This window comes from Pimephales promelas, chromosome 8, assembly GCF_988280905.1.
Source record: "Pimephales promelas chromosome 8, fPimPro1.hap1.1, whole genome shotgun sequence".
In the NCBI taxonomy this organism is placed as follows: domain Eukaryota; kingdom Metazoa; phylum Chordata; class Actinopteri; order Cypriniformes; family Leuciscidae; genus Pimephales; species Pimephales promelas.
Window position 1 is genome coordinate 14,372,489 of NC_142776.1, and position 16,771 is coordinate 14,389,259.

Genomic DNA, 16,771 nt, shown 5'->3' on the forward strand with positions numbered 1-16,771 from the left:
CGATGCGGGCACCACTGCTGTTGCTCTGGATGCTGGCTAGGTGCCTCCATGCGTACGGTTCCCCATGGTAACCGTCTCATGTGTATTTTCCACTGTAAGCCTCTCTGAGCATGTGTCTTCCCTTGGCAAGCCATCTGCCACCCCTGGAGTTAAATTTTAGTAGCACCTGCGGTTGGTGCTCCAGTGATTCCATATGCGTTCCTATGTGGCCATATGTGTATTCGTAAGTCCTCCCTTTGGTAGGCAGCTGGTAGCATGTCCCTCCCGGGATATGTTTCCCAGTGTACCTTGGTAATCCTGTGTCAAAGTGGGATCCCCCCCCCCCCCCCCCCAAAAAAAAGGTAAGGCTCAGGGGTCCAGACTTTCGCAGGGCACTGGAAGACAGCTTGAAGATGGCGTGATGGCACAGACCCCCAATCTCCGTCACTTCTGACGTAACTCGAAGTGACTACGAAAGGGAACGTCTCCGTTACGTATGTAACCCTCGTTCCCTGAGTAGGAACGGAGACGTTACATCTCCCTGCCACTTCTGCTGTATCGCTGGGTAGACGCCGAGTTCAATCTTGGCTCCTCAGCGAAGACATACTGCGGTTGCGTTCACTTCCTCCTTTTATACTCACGGAGTAGGGCGGAGTACGCTATGCAAATTTCCGCAGCCCCAAGGCATTGCATGCCATTGGCTCGTTTTTAAATACTCGAAGAGGATTGGCTTTCTATGCGAAACCCCCAATCTCCGTCACTTCTGACGTAACGTCTCCGTTCCCTACTCAGGGAACGAGGGTTACATACGTAACCGAGACGTTTTTTACCCAACCTGAAGTTGATCTACAAATTCATGAGAGTGTTAAAAAAGGACAATTTGTTATTAAGAGCTATACAATTGAATATTTAAGAACAGTTTATTTCTCATTTCTTCCTGTATACACAGATGGTTTAAGAAACCCAGAGATAGGTCGTACTGGATCAGCATTTTATGTTCCTGAATTTAAAATAGGGAAATATGGAAGATTAACAGATGGGACTTCTGTGTATACAGCGGTATTGGTGGCAATTCAGATGGCGCTTAGTTGGGTGGAAGAAGTGATGCCAAATAAAGTTGTTATATGTTCAGATTCAGTGGCATCACTTATAAGCCTACAAACATATCAAACAGTTAGATATGACATCTATATAGAAATACTGAATATGTTGTATCGATTAAGGCAAACTGGAACAATAATAAAATTTGTTTGGGTACCAGCACATGCAGATATTCCAGGTAATGAAAGAGCTGATAGAATGGCTAAAGAATCACTTAAATTGAACATTCCTACTATTACAGTTGCATTAAGCAGGATGGAAGGGAAGAGTATTATTAAAGCTGCCTGCAACCAGAAATGGCAAAGAAAGTGGAATGAATGTAAAACAGGAAGACATTTTTATAATCTACATAATACTATAAGACAAAGTATACTGACACAAAATTTAAAGAGAGAAGATCAGGTTATATTAACAAGACTAAGGATGGGTCATACAAAACTTAATTCAACACTTCATATTATAGGGAAACATGGTACTGGTTTATGCGAAATATGCCAAGTAAAGGAAACAGTTGAACATGTGTTGTTATTTTGTTCCAGGTATGAACAGGAAAGAAAGGATTTAATAAGTGAACTAAAGGAAATGGGATGCAAAGAATTTACAATCAATAACATATTGAACATAAAATCATAAAAACATAAAAAATAGGATCCAGGGAAATTGTAAGGTCAGTTTTAAAATTCATAAAGCATAGTGGTCTTAGGCAGGGCCGGCTCTGTAAATCTGGGGGCCCTAAGCAGGATAATTTTGGGGCCCTGCCTTGCACTTAACAATGGAGTATTTCCACCGCAAACCGGCAACTGTATATAATCTAACCCCAATATAAAAAAATCTTCAATAAAGTTGTTGCATATTACTACAGGTGTTGCTGGAGTCTCGATCTTTGAACTTGTTTTCCCTTTTCCACACTTTAAAAAGAGGGAGAAGTTATACCAGTAATTTCTTTGCTTCCTTATAAAGTGATTTAAAAAAAAAATTTCTTCTTTTTTTCTGCACCCGATGGATAGACTCGTTTCAATTTTGCGGCCAAATTTCCAAGTCCAGGGAAGAAAACGATCTGACATGGTTGTTTGACTTAACGCAGTGGTTCTCAAACTTTTTCTGTCATTCCCCACTTTGGACAAGGGGGAATTTTCAAGCCCCACTGCTCCCATCGCCCCAACACAATGCTAATGAAAAACGCAACAAGCTGAAAATGTTCCAAATTATTGAAATAATATCTAAATACAAACTAACTTACATCAAATAACATACCAGCAAGTAGTGTTGCCACGATACTAGAATTTCTAACTTCGATACGATACCTTGAAAAATATCGATATTCGATACCAAAGAGAAAAAAACTGCTACAACATTAAGGGGGAAGTTTTTTTTTTTTTTAAAGCTAAATATAACAAGTCTAGAACATGACAATGAGGTATATTTTACAAGACCAAAAATGTCCTGAGTTCTATTTGTTAATATTTTTTAATTGGACCACCAGAGCTAACATGGTCCGTTGTATTTTTATTACCTACTGTTATCAAAGATTAAAATATACTGTCACATAAAAGCACTTAACAGTATCAAATTGGAGGATAGAGTGTCAGTGTATAATAATAAGAGACATTCAATTTTCAGTTAAAGGCATTTCATTATTGAATTCAGAGAAGCCATTGTCTGTTTAGTTTAATTAGTATCTGTGTAATAAAATTGATGATAATCACTAATGAAGGCAAATTGCAGAATTAAATAATGAAGTTAAATAGGCACAAGCTAATTTATATTTGACCACAGTTACAATATGTACTTGTCTAAGATTCCTCAGTCAGATTATGTTAACTTTAAGAAAACGGTCTCAACGGACTCATATCAACAACAGTACGTACTATAGGCCATCTTGGTTAATGTTTCAGAAAAGTTAAAATGAAAAGAGTTAGTGTTTCCTTTAGGATTTTAATTAGCAGTGGGGGCAGGTCTGTCCAAACAACAAACACCCTTGATGCTATGCTGCTAAATGGTACCCCTGGAGCCTTAAGTCTGTTTTCACCTCTAAAAAAATTGTAAAAAAATGAGTGATGTAAGGGATATTGATATAGTCAAACAATCTTTTGGGTGCCTGCAGCCCGCTCACAGTGTGAAGCATGTGTCCGCGCTATTCTCCGACATTAACTTTTGCTATTTAACCAGAGCGAATGAGACGAGTGCGTCACGTGTGGTGTTTGTCACGCGCCTTTGGGGAGAAGTGAAAGTGGCCACTCGGCTAGAATCGATACTTCGGGATATTAGTATTGCATTGGTATCGACGTAACATAAAAACAGATATAACATACATAGGCCACTGTGTTTGATATGGGATTAAAATGATGGGCAGTGCATGATGATTAATTATTTCAATATTCCTTTGTTCCGATCAGAGCATGTGAGCGGAGAGCGCATTTCTGAATTCATTTCATTTGAATATTGCATTTTGGCCGGCGCCGCGCGCGCGGTTACAAAAAAGCTGTGGCGAAACGATCAACTTGTCATTTTTGCCCTCTCGTGCTGTGTCGTCGGGGATAAAGGCTTTACTCTGTGTCAGTGCGCGCTCTTATCGGTATAGGTGCACGGACCTCTCCCGAATCATCTCCAGCACCCCGAAGCACCACTACTCCGCTTCCGTTTCCCTCGTAAGCTGATATTAGTATTTAAACATTCTCTATGATATTATTTTTTTTAATGACACACTGTCTCTTTCTCTCTCATACACACAAAAACACACACATACTGTCTCTTTCTCTCTCACACATATGTAGGTTAGTTATAAACTCTTTTGACTTTTAATGATTAGTGTTTTATTTTTAAAGTTTGTGGGTCGTGTAAAAAACAAAAAAATCCCTTATTTTGGGGATGGATTCTGGGAAATCTCTCATATTTTCAATGTTCAATGTTGACAGCTGGACTGGATGCGGTACGTCACCTTCTTCGTTGCTCTGATTGGCTTTAGCGCTATCCAATTGCGTGCAGAGAGAATTTGAAAGACAACCGTTTATCCCGCCCCTCGGATTGAGCCCTGTCAATGAAGAGTTTCCAGACCTAACATCTTGATGTAGGTCTGGCATGCCAGGCTAGCTTTGTGCACCTTTCTGGGTGTTGTAATGGCGCTATATAAATAAAGATTGAATTGAATTTTTGGTTCACAGAAATTCTGGCTGGTGAATTGTTTTCTTTATTGCTTTTGCAATATGCAGCATACAGTATTGGTCATGACTTTGGCAGTTAATTATTAAATAATTAAACAGTAAAACAACATGAAAATCATCACAATGGTAGACAGTGAGATGTAAAACAATAATCTGGTGGAGTTTGCAGAAAACAATTTGATTTCGTTTTTTTTTATGAATTTATTAAATATTGCTATATAGCCAGGTATACAGGACTTTGGCAGGTAATTATTAAATAATAAAACAGTAAAACAACATGAAAATCCCCACAATGGTAGACAGTGAGATGAAGAAAAAAAATCTGGTGGAGTTTGCAGAAAACAATTTGATTTTATTTTTTTATGAATTTATCAATTATTGCTCTAGCAATGTAAATATTCATGATTTTGGCAGACAATTATTAAATAATAAAACAGTAAAGCAATATGATAATCACCACAGTGGTAGTCTGTGAGATGTAGAACAACAATAATCTGGTGGAATTTGCAGAAAAAAATTTGATTAATTTGTTCTATGAATTTATTAACATTAGTTAACTACATTAGTTACTACTAAGAATGAACAATACTTCTTCTACTAAGAATGAACAATACTTTTTCAGCATTTATTAATCTTAGTTAATATTAATTCCAACATTTACTAATACGTTATTAAAAGCAAAGGTTGTATTAGTTAACATTAGTTAATGCACTGTGAACTAACATGAACACACAATGAACAGCTGTATTTATATTAACATGAACAAAGATTAACAAACAATGTAACTAATGCATTGCTCATCGTTAGTTCATGTTAGTTAATGCATTTACTAATGTTAACTAATGAACCATATTGTAAAGTGTTACCAGATTAGCTATTCATCATCATGTGTGCATATTTTACGTTCAAGTCATAGGACTTTCTAACTGCAAAATTATTACTGGAGCCTTTATCATAGTAGCATTATATATTGTAACAACCGCACGAACTTCAAAGAAGGCAGAGACCAGCACACAGATGGCAATTACGCACACAACTCTTTATTAAGTGCTAAAATACAACTTCATCTGTTAAAACACGTTACCCCCCTGATTTAGGTTGTAGGCCGGCCTATTAGCCCGAAGTCAGATCAGTCCACGTCCGATGAGGATGAGAACGCTTTACCAGGCGCACACTTAATCGACCGCGATCGAAGCAGTCCACATTCAGTGAGGAGGTTGAGACACTTTGGTAGGCGCAGCACTTGAGTTGTCACATCGGTCAGGAGCTCCCCTATCCTAGATCATATTCAAAACCCTAACTACCTAGCACAATCACCCCCCCACTAGCTGCCTATCTTCACCGCCGGAGACACTAATTATCCCGAGCGGCCGTCTAGCGTTTCCCACAAGTGTGAGCTCCCCCGGACCTCTTCTCGCAATACTCCAAAACCATCCCTTAAATAGACCTCGACTCCTCCCATATCAGCTGTACACATTCATTTAATTAGACGCTTCCATTCATTCTGATTAAGGGGCGTGCGTATTAATCCCACTCGTTTCCTTAATCATTACACTACCCCCCTCCCAGGCAAAAAGGACTCGTCCTCGAGTCAAGCAGATAAATCATAATCCATCAACCGGGCCGGTATCTTCCTAGCCCGCGACCCCCGTCCTTCCGTAAATCCATTCTTTGTCCCAGACCGCGACTCACGGACTACAGATTCACGCGGTACAGCCACCTCCGCTGCGGGGGCAGGCAGCAAAGTGGAAACAGAAGGCATCACAGCCTTCAACACACGACCAGAATGCAATGCAGGGTCAGCCAGCAACGCAGAGTCAGGATGCAGCGCAGGGTCCGCCAGAAGCGCAGAGTCAGGATGCAGCGCAGGGTCCGCCAGAAGCGCAGAGTCAGGATGCAGCGCAGGGTCCGCCAGAAGCGCAGAGTCAGGATGCAGCGCAGGGTCCGCCAGAAGCGCAGAGTCAGGATGCAGCGCAGGGTCCGCCAGAAGCGCAGAGTCAGGATGCAGCACAGGATCAGCCAGAAGCGCAGAGTCAGGATGCAGCACAGGATCCGCCAGAAGCGCAGAGTCAGGATGCAGCGCACTCCTTTCCCCAGCCACAGCCGCCATTCGATCCCCCCCGACACTCTGCAATCCCGGCCTTCCTGAAAATAAATTACAAACATATGGCTTAAGACGATTAAAATGCACGACTCGCTCCAGCCTTTTTTCTTCTTTCGGGACTATTCGATACAAAACATCCGTAACCCGCTCAATGACAACAAACGGCCCCACAAAATGCCTTTGTAACTTTGGACACAGCCCCCGCTTACGCACCCTACTTTCCACCCACACCAATTCCCCTTCCGTATAAAACTGACGGGAAACTTTTAGATCAAAATATTGTTTCTGCATTCCCGATGCTTTCAGCTGATGTGCTTTCACAGCCTCCACCACCGTAGACAAACTTTCTGCTACTTTCTCCACATACTCATTTGCCGAATCAAAACATTCCGTCTCCCCTACTCCCAAAACAACATCCACAGGCAAAACAATCTCTCGTCCAAACAAAACTCTGTATGGTGAAAATCCTGTGGTAGCATGTGTACTACTCCTATATGCCATCATAACATATGGCAGGAGGGTGTCCCAATTCTGCTGATTACTATCCACAAACAAAGACAGCATTGAAAGTAAAGTGCGGTTAAACCTTTCCACCATCCCATTCGACTGCGGATGATAAGATGTAGTTCTTGTTTTATGCATCTGTAACAAAGCACACAACTCCATAAATAACTTTGATTCAAAGTTTCGTCCTTGATCAGAGTGAATGCTACGTGGGACCCCAAATCTGCACACCCACTCACGTACCAAAACTTTAGCAACGGACTCTGCTTCTTGGTTTGGAAGTGCAACCGCTTCTGTCCACTTTGAGAAATAATCCCCAATTACCAGAATATACTTATTCTTCTCTCCAGTTACGGGCAAAGGGCCCAAGATATCCAACGCTACACGCTCGAAAGGCCGAGAGACAAAAGACGGCTGCAACGGGGCACGAACGTTCCCTGAGGATTTACGAGATGCGCATTCCGTACATTCCCTACACCACTTCTTTACGTCCTCCAACCACCCGGGCCAATAAAACCGATCCTTCACTTTTGCCTGCAATTTCTGCACTCCTAGATGACCCCCCGTAATAGAATTATGCAACATTCCCAAAACCTCTGGAACCATCACCTTCGGAAGGACCACCTGAATTTTTGATGCAGCATCTGTATTAAGGGGTGGTTTACGCACTAACCGCCCTTGCTCAAAGTCCAACTGATCCCACACGGGCAGAAACCCTCTCATTTCCACTTTTGTCTGTGCTTCCACGCGCCCCTCCTCCCCCCGCAACCACAGCTGTTCTACAATCTGTAAAGTGGCATCTTTCTTCTGCGCCCCCACCAGCTCATCCTCAATCTCCCCCGAAGAAAGCATTTCTCTTACCGCACAAACCGAAACGCCCCCCTCCAGACGTGAATCTGAAACGTTTTCACACTTAGCGCCAAATGATGGCACGCGTGACAGCGCATCCGCGTTAACATGTTTATTTCCCGGGCGGTGAACGATTTTATATTGAAAATTGGACAACTGTTCAATCCATCTGGCCAGCTGCCCTTCCAACCCCTGAAAATTATGGAGCCACCTTAAGGAGCTATGGTCAGTGCGTAATATAAATTCTTTCCCAAGCAAATAATGCTTGAAATATTTAGTAAATACCACTAAACTAAGCAACTCCTTTTTCGTGGTCGCTTAACGGCGTTCCTGTTTCGTTAACGCTCGACTCGCGTATGCCACGACCCGCTCCAAGCCATCCATCTCTTGTGACAGTACTGCACCAATGCCCATGTCACTCGCGTCAGTATCTAAAATAAATTTCTTGTGCGGGTCGGGATACGCAAGAACTGGCGTTGTCACCAATGCGGTTTTAAGCTGTGAAAACGCCCGCTGGCACTCATCCCCCCATTTAAATTTCCGACCTTTCTCAGTTAGGCGATGTAATGGTCGCGCAATTTCAGCGAACCCCTCAGTAAATCGCCGATAATAAGATGCCAACCCCACGAAACTCCGAACTTCAGTTTGATTCTTAGGTACCGGCCATTGTCTTACCACATCTATTTTAGCTGGGTCCGCTCGTATTCCCTCAGCCGATATAACGTGCCCTAAATAACGGACTTGAGAAGCAAACAAAGAACATTTAGATGGTTTAACCTTCAGGTTCGCGTGGCGTAATTTACCGAGGACCTCATCCAGCCGTTGTAGATGTTCCCCAAATGTTCTCCCAAAAACAATAATATCATCCAAATAGACAAGGCAAGTGGTCCACTGTAAATCCGCCAACACCAAATCCATAAGGCGCTGAAATGTACTTGGCGCGTTACACAGCCCGAAACTTAAAACATTGAACTCGAATAGCCCCTGCCGTGTTATAAAAGCGGTCTTATGTTTGTCTTTAGGGTCCACCTCGACCTGCCAGTATCCACTGGCCAGATCGAGGGTGGAAAACCACTGGGCATAAGCAAGGCTATCCAACGCATCATCAATACGCGGTAAGGGATACGCATCTTTCCGCGTTACATCATTCAACCGCCTATAATCAACGCAAAATCGAAGGGTCCCGTCTTTCTTCCGTACCGGGACCACAGGCACGCCCCACGGACTACACGATGGCTGTACAATTCCCTTTACCTGCATATCTTTAATATGCTCAGTCACTTCATCTTGCAGATGAAGAGGAACACGACGCGGGGGCAATTTAATAGGTTTAGCGTCCCCCGTCTCAATCTGATGCGTTATTAGCGTTGTCCGCCCTAGATCTGTGTCATTTAGACTAAAAACGGACAAATTCTTACACAATAACTCGCGCACCGCGCGCGTTTCAGCCTCCCCAAAGCCCCTTTCATGTAAATTTAGCCGCTCTATAAGCGCATCCACGGAGCATGTAGATGTATTATCCCTAGCCACGTCCCCTCCCTCTACCACCACATCAAAAAATAACTTACCCACTTTCATTCCACGCTTTAAAATATGCGTGTCATCAGTGACATTAATTACACGGATGGGCAGAATACCCTGTTCCACCCTGCACACTACCCTTGCCACCAAAAGGTCGCAATGGTTATAAAGAGAGGAAGACGGCTCTAACATGCCCTGGAAACTATCTGACGTCCCTTCCACCGCCCCTACAATCAAAACTTCACTGCGAGGTGGAACAGGTGTATCAACATGCACCATCACATCACAGGGCTGCATACCGTTATTGCCGAACAAAAGGGGAATTTGTTTGCCCATCACCCGACAGCTCTTTTGATCGAGATTAATAATAGCGCCATATTTTAGCAAAAAGTCAGAGCCAAGCAGAATTTCCTGGGGCTCCAAATCTGCCACAAGAAACTCCGTAATGAGAGTTAAAGAATCGAATTGGCATACCGTTTGCCAGCGCCCCAAAATCAACATCCTCCCCCCATTGGCTACTCGAACCACACCCTCATGACGTTCGAGGTGAGCCCCGCCATTCGTAATGGTCAACCACCTCTGTTTTGGGATTATTGAAACTTGAGCGCCTGTATCAATAAGAAGTTTGACATCACACCCACCTAATTTAGCAGCAAGGTATATCCCAGAATTGCCCTGGACCGATGAGGCCAACTGAAAAAAATTATCTTGCATTGGGGCAGGCATCCGGCCTATAGTGCCTGCCCCCTCCCGTTTCCCTGCACATAAGGGCAATCTCTCCTAATATGTCGGTTACACCCACATTCCCAACACCCGCCTCCTAATGGTTGCACCGGCCTTTTCCCAACCCCACTCATAACTGACGGTTCAACGACGTGATTTCTTACTAATGTGGGAACTGCCTCACGGAGTTGCTGCACCGATTTTTGTAACATCTGAACCTCATTACGAAGCGTATCCACCACCTCAGTCAGTGCATCTACCTTACTCTCTGTTGCAGAAATATGCAAACCACGCACTCGAGCATCAGGGGTTATCGTACATTTTTCTAACCCCTGAATAAGTTCGAATTCACACTGCATGAAAATAGGTGTATCCGGACCAGTATACTCCTGTATACACTGCTGAAATTCGGAAGAATCCAGGAGTATAGTGGCCGGATATGTCAAATTCCATGGGTTTGTATATATCCGCATACATCCGGAATGATACCAAATCGGATGTATGTTGTGGACGTATACTTCCGTGCTAGAGCCATTTGTTGCCATGGCAAGTAATCCCATTAAAGCAGGAAAAAAATCACACCTTTTTGCAGGAAACATTCACACCTTTTTGCCTTCCAACCAAACTGGATTGGTTGTTCTTTTAAAGCCACTCCCAACACCCAGACCACTATTGGAGGGCAGGACACATTGAAAACCCAGTAAACGGACTTTATTGGTTACTTTTAAACATGGCCCACCCTAGGCCTTGTAGCATACTGATTTGATTGGTTATATACCAGCTATGCAGATATTGCTCAAATATATACCAAACCTCCCTCCCCCAATTTTAATATATTCATTAAAATAAATTTGATATATATATATTTATATTTATATTTAAACACACAAAGAACAATGGGAAAGTCTGAAATTTTTATTAAGGTATATAACACATTCCAAATAGCATTATAAACAAGCATTACAGAGGAATTGGGAACAAAAACTAGAAAAAAAAGTATGAAGTGTATATAAAAGTTACATATATAAAATATATGAAGAGTTCCATTTGAAATTTTCTCCTTTAATGATGATTTTTATCAAACTTGTGTATTTAAGTTCAGTAATTTCTCTTAAATGGCAATGATAATTGCCTATTAATTGTTATTTAAGTGAAATTACTAAACTTAAATATACAAGTTTGATAAAAATCATCATTAAAGGAGAAAATTTCAAATGGCATTTAGAGGCTTTTGCATCTGAACTCTTCATATATATATATATATATATATATATATATATATATATATATATATATATAAAATATACGTAGATATTCCAAGTAAACAATATAAATAAATAGAACATTACAGAGAGAGCATTATAAACATACATTAAAATGCAAACAAGTAAACAAAATGGAGATAAGCAACATGGACAACAAAAAAAGGAACAAATATATGAAATAATACGAGAAAAGTAAATAAGAAATTAAAGTGTATATAAAATATTCAAGGTGTACACTGCCGTTTATAAGTTTGGGATCGGTAAGAAGTCTCATATGTTCGCCAAGGCTGCTTTTTTTTTATATATAAAAAATACAAAAAAAGTAAGAGTAATATTGTTAAATATTATGACAATTTAAAATAAACGTTTCTATTGGAATACATTATTCTTGTGATCAAAGATGAATTTTTAGCATCATTACTCCAGTCTTCAGTGTCACATGATCCTTCAGAAATCATTCTAATGTGATGATTTGATGCTCAATAAATATTCATTATTATTACCAAAGTTGAAAACAGTTGTAGACTTTTTAGGATTATTTGATCAATAGAAAGTTATATTTCATTTATTTGAAATATGATGTTTTGTAACATTATAAATGTCTTTACTGTCACGTTTGATTCATTTAATGCATCCTTGCTGAATAAAAGTATTGAGTTAATTTGAGCTATCCCCCCCAAACCAAAAAAAAAAAAATATCTTACCGACCCCCAAACTTTTGAACGGTTATATATATATATATATATATATATATATATATTTTTTTTTATACGAGTTAACATTTTTCAAACTGCCATGATACGCTGGTGGTGTGACGCATAGTGTGGGTCAGCCTCTAGTCTGTTTTATAGTACCTAGCAGAGAGCAGATTGGTGGAGACCTCACCATTCACACTGGCCTTCCATCAACAATAGCATCATCAGACATCAGTTCTATTGTTGCGGTCTTCCAAAGTTCCTTTTCTGTGTTGGTTTGTACAACCCCGGACCTGGTCTCCAGCAACTGAAAAACATGACAGTAACTTAACCACTAAAACACAGAGAGGAGGATAGTTACATTCTGAAGAGAAAAAAAAGTGCTTAACCAGTTTCTTAACTTACCAGTCGCTTTCTTTGAAGGTTCTTTGCAATGCTCGTCATAGTTTTTCTTTTCTGGGCCTTTTCAGGCTGAGCCAAAGAATACTTCCTCCGCAAAGTCTCAAAATACATCTTCCAACCTGCTAAATATATCATAAATAAATGTAATGGCAATAAAAATAAGTAAAACAGAGGACAATAAAATGATTACAACATCTTTAAGATTACCTTTTACACATTCAGGGTCAACGTCTGTAAAAGTTGACCTTAATTCTTCGAAGAGGTAAGTGGTCACAGCCAGGTTATGTGATGAATTTATTCTGGGGGGGAAAGTTGCAGGTATCATTACTGAAATTCACTTTTGGCATTCCAAATCCATAGAGTAGTAGATTAAACTAACATTTAGGCTATAGTATATAAGAAACAGTCTTACCTGGTTTGTGGAACGTATTTGTGTGGGTTGTTCTCTGAATTATGGAGGCGCCTTACAGATTCCTGTAAAGTTTGAAATTAAAAAGCAATTAAATTGATTCACAATCTTCAAGAACCACAAAACTGAATTTTCAGTTGGAATAAGCTGACCATCACAGTAACCGCAAGAGACAAAACAATAATTGTAACCGAACTATGGCTTACAGCCACGTTATAGAACAATAATTGGACTTACCGCAATGTTCACGTCATGTGCCTTTTTTATTCTTTTCGAAGCGTTGTAAGATTCTTCATGTAACGTTAGTCTGTGCTGCTCATACTTTCGCTAAAGAGCATCAAGACGCTGGAGAGTCTCTCTGAGAAGATCAGGTTGTGGCCAAAGACAGATTGATCCTCCCATTGTGATTCTGCATCACAGCTGTGGGGCATGTGGATCCTCATAGTTATCCACTGCATTACTGACTCTCATTGATGCATCTATGGAAATATTATAACCATAAACATTTTTTACATTAGTAGCTACTTAAAATAGATCATGAAGAATTCATTGATGATGGCACCCATAGTTACACAGAACAGTGTGTGAGAAAGATACATTAATTAAAAACGAAACAATACACAATCTCCTAACTCGCCATAAGTCAATATCAATATCTGAATGAGAGATGTAGCTAGCTGGCCTGCTAGCATCAGCAATCTCTGTATAGACCATTTCACAAGATTTCACAAGCACTTCCTGTTTCAGTTTTAACACTGTATAAACGTTGGGTTAAAGTACAACCAACAGAAGAACTGAATCAAAAAGTTAAACAAACATATTCAAGATATTTTCTTTACATTTGAAATTAAGAAGCCTTTACAAACTGAAACAGGAAGTGCATCTGGACCAGTGTTGTTTACATCTCGTAATGTGCAATAGCAGTAATGTGAGCTATTGTAAGACTAATGTAAGTTACCATACTATCTTGTACTACCGTGAATATTCATTCATTCATTCTTTCAGACTCTTAGGTCAATATCACAAAGTTAAATAAATAACATGTATATGTGGGCAATGGTAATCATGCAAGATTCATTGTATTTTGTTTACGGCTTGTTACTGATCTTAAAAGCATTCATAGAACGGACTTCACGAATCTAAAGTTAGGCAAACAAGCACATAACAGTTAGGCAAGTTAGCTTACCTGAATCTGACAATATTCAACACCCGGCGTGACTTCTTTATCGGAACATCGTAGCCGAGCCATTTCTGGGGTGTTCCTCAATCGGATTCCCGTCCTTAGGCCCTGTTAACACGAGAACGCTCGCGGGTGAAAACGTAAAAATATTTTATCGGATGTGCCTTTCGTTTACACGGCGATGGCGTTTTTGAGGCTCAAAAACGCAAAAAAAGTGAAACCACCCCCCAGAGTGGAAATCTTAAATCTTACCCGTGTAAACGATATAAACGCAAAAGTTTGCTTGACGGTGAAAGTTGTACGCAGGCGCGTGGACTTGGTGTTGTTGTAGTATGCACTCCTAGCCGCCTGAAGTGCATACTACATTGAATTTCACACACTTTTGCGTCTCCATTTGCACGCGGATTTCTCACACAAAACGCTCGTCTAAACCAAGCGGCAACCTCCCCGTCTCTCTCTTGAAGCCAATACGGAAGTGAATTAAACTGCAATTTATCGAGTGGCCGCTTGAGGCAGGCTGCAGAAGCGAGTCAAATCTGTATCTCCCCCATGTTAAAATGCCCAACTTTACAGCAGAAAAAAACATGTTTACAGCCTGGAGCAAAAAGTGGCTTTGGTCTATAGAGCTCATTTTTCCCTTCATGACAACTGTGAGGGGGGTGAATTTTTTTACAACTCATCTGTTTAAATTATATTTAAGCCTTAAAGTTCTGCATAATTAAGGGCGTGGCCACTTGAGTGACAGCCAGGTGGATTCATGCTGCCGCTTTCACTGCTAGTCGTTTGTCTGCTGTCTGTTAGCGTCACCCTCAGCTGTGTTTGTGCTTTTCCGGGATTATTTCATACAATTTAATACATGTATTATACCTTCGCCCGTGCACGCCGTTGGATTCCGTCGTGTTGAGTATGGAGAGATCGACCAGCGCCGTGTTTCCAGCTGTTTCCCTCGCATGCACTAATGGATGTCCGATGTTTTCAGTGCTTTCTCTCCGTCCATGCAATAGATGCACACCCTTGAATGAGCGCGGATTTCTAGTTCATTTACTTGAATTTCTGAGGTAATATTTGGTTTGACCCATCTGAGAAACTGAGAGGCGGCCAAAATCGGATTGTAAAATGGACTGAATTAAAGCTCTTTACGAACTTGACGTGAGATGCCGACTGACATGTGTGCTTGCCTTGAATCACTGTCGCATGCACAAGCTTAGAGCAATATTGTAAGTAACTTATACATTTTAACTAGCAGAATAATAATGCATCACAATGCACATAGTTGACTGCTTGTATGTTGTGAGAAATGTGTGATCTGTGTTAATGTACTTGTATATATGCTCTTAACTAATTGCCCCTTGTGAGATTAATAAAGTTGATAAAGTAAAGTAGTTTTACTTTTAGTTACGTCTTAACTATTATAATATTTCGAAGGGCAAAACATGAACTTTAACCATTGGCTTTACTTTTTAAATCAGCTGTCAATTCAGCGGCAGTAGCATAGCATTAGCACCTCAGCTCCACCCGCGTCCCGCCTCTTTGCCCATTTTAATTTATCCGGTAGTGACGAGAGGTGACGCACTGCCAAGATGGCGACGGTCGGCCCCGCCCACTTTAGGCCTCAAAATCGCTCTTCAGAAACCTATGGGTGACGTCACGGACACTACGTCCATATTTTTTACAGTCTATGGTCTAAACGCAGAATAAAAAAAAGATGACGCAACGCCACTTTTGCGTTTTCTCATCAGAATCGTTTCCGTGTTTAGCCTCACTTGGGCACTTTCAAGCCTATGCTTCCAAATGTAACGTTAGTGCCTTCCGCCATTGCCTCCGGTGCTCCTCGTCTTTAGGTGGTGAGTGTAGCTAAATCGTAAAGTGCACCACAACAACAATCTGACCGCCTCACATTATGTTCGTTACACCGTTGGTCCAATTGTTCTCTCCTCTTAATCCAACTGTTATGGCAGCACCTAACTGAACATTTAATACTTGACATATTTTACCGTTCGTTTCAACTAGCGCAGAATCTCATCCCTCTCATGAGCCGGAAGTTGAAGTCTTTCTCAGACGGGAGTAAGATGACAAAACGAACGCAATGGCGTCACCCTTGTTGTCGTGCAAAATAAGGTGAATAGAAGAAAACTGTTTCCAAACCTCGAACTGTTCTCTTTTCTTCGGGAAAGAATGCTGTAATTTTAAAGTATTTTTCTCGCAGCTTGAAGCAATACACTAACGTTATTGGTTGCACCTCCATTACGTCACCACATTGTTGTGTTTATGGTTGTGAGTGGTGAATTTCAAACCTCAAAACGCCCCCTTTTCTTGCAGCTTGTTTGTTTGCGGAAGAACTTATTCACTCAAACCACAAACCTCGGTATGACGCGTTGCAAGTGAATCTATTTAATTTTGTGAATAAATATGATGCAGCTGGACTTACCTTTCAACATGGAAGGATAACCAGCTGCTGACAATAACACGGGAAAGCCCGGTGGTTTTGCGACCACTCGTTTCACATCATGCATGCCCAAAGAAGCATGGATTAACTCTGCCAAAACCGTGATGTCATTGTCCATCTCAGTTCAGATCTCATATAATGGTGTCAATGCAGGCAGTTCAATAACATTGTTGAATATTAAATAAAAATGTCCCCAACTAAGCAAAGCCAATGGCGACAAATGTTGTTGTCTGCAATTTGTAAAACTTCACAATAAAAATTTAGATATTCTGAAATGTTTCCCTGTATTTTTTATTTCATTAAATATTCAGATGTTTTTGTGAACGTATATTCATGGTGTTTATTTTGTCCTGTTTTTATAAAAGAATATTTGATTAGGATACTTTTTTTCATACAGTGGTTTTAAGGCCCTGACACAGGCGACATAACTTA

General features: G+C 40.8%; 2 long non-coding RNA genes across 3 annotated transcripts in view; one reads left to right on the top strand and one right to left on the bottom strand.

Moving 5' to 3' along the window:
* The first annotated feature begins 3,233 nt into the window (after window positions 1-3,233).
* Window positions 3,234-16,771, top strand: part of LOC148977674 (uncharacterized) — a 30,089-nt gene continuing 16,551 nt past the window's right edge. The window contains exon 1 of the long non-coding RNA XR_016169464.1: window positions 3,234-3,728. This is a non-coding gene — a long non-coding RNA (uncharacterized LOC148977674). The remainder of the gene's footprint in view (window positions 3,729-16,771) is intronic.
* Window positions 11,519-14,594, bottom strand: LOC148977675 (uncharacterized). 2 transcript variants are annotated; one of them, XR_016169462.1, is made up of 6 exons: window positions 13,900-14,594; window positions 12,951-13,192; window positions 12,717-12,778; window positions 12,512-12,603; window positions 12,308-12,426; window positions 11,519-12,209 (listed from the first exon to the last, which is right to left on the bottom strand). It is a non-coding gene; the product is annotated as an uncharacterized LOC148977675 (long non-coding RNA). The 2 variants fall into 2 exon arrangements; XR_016169463.1 differs by having other exon boundaries at window positions 12,951-13,133; window positions 13,900-14,592.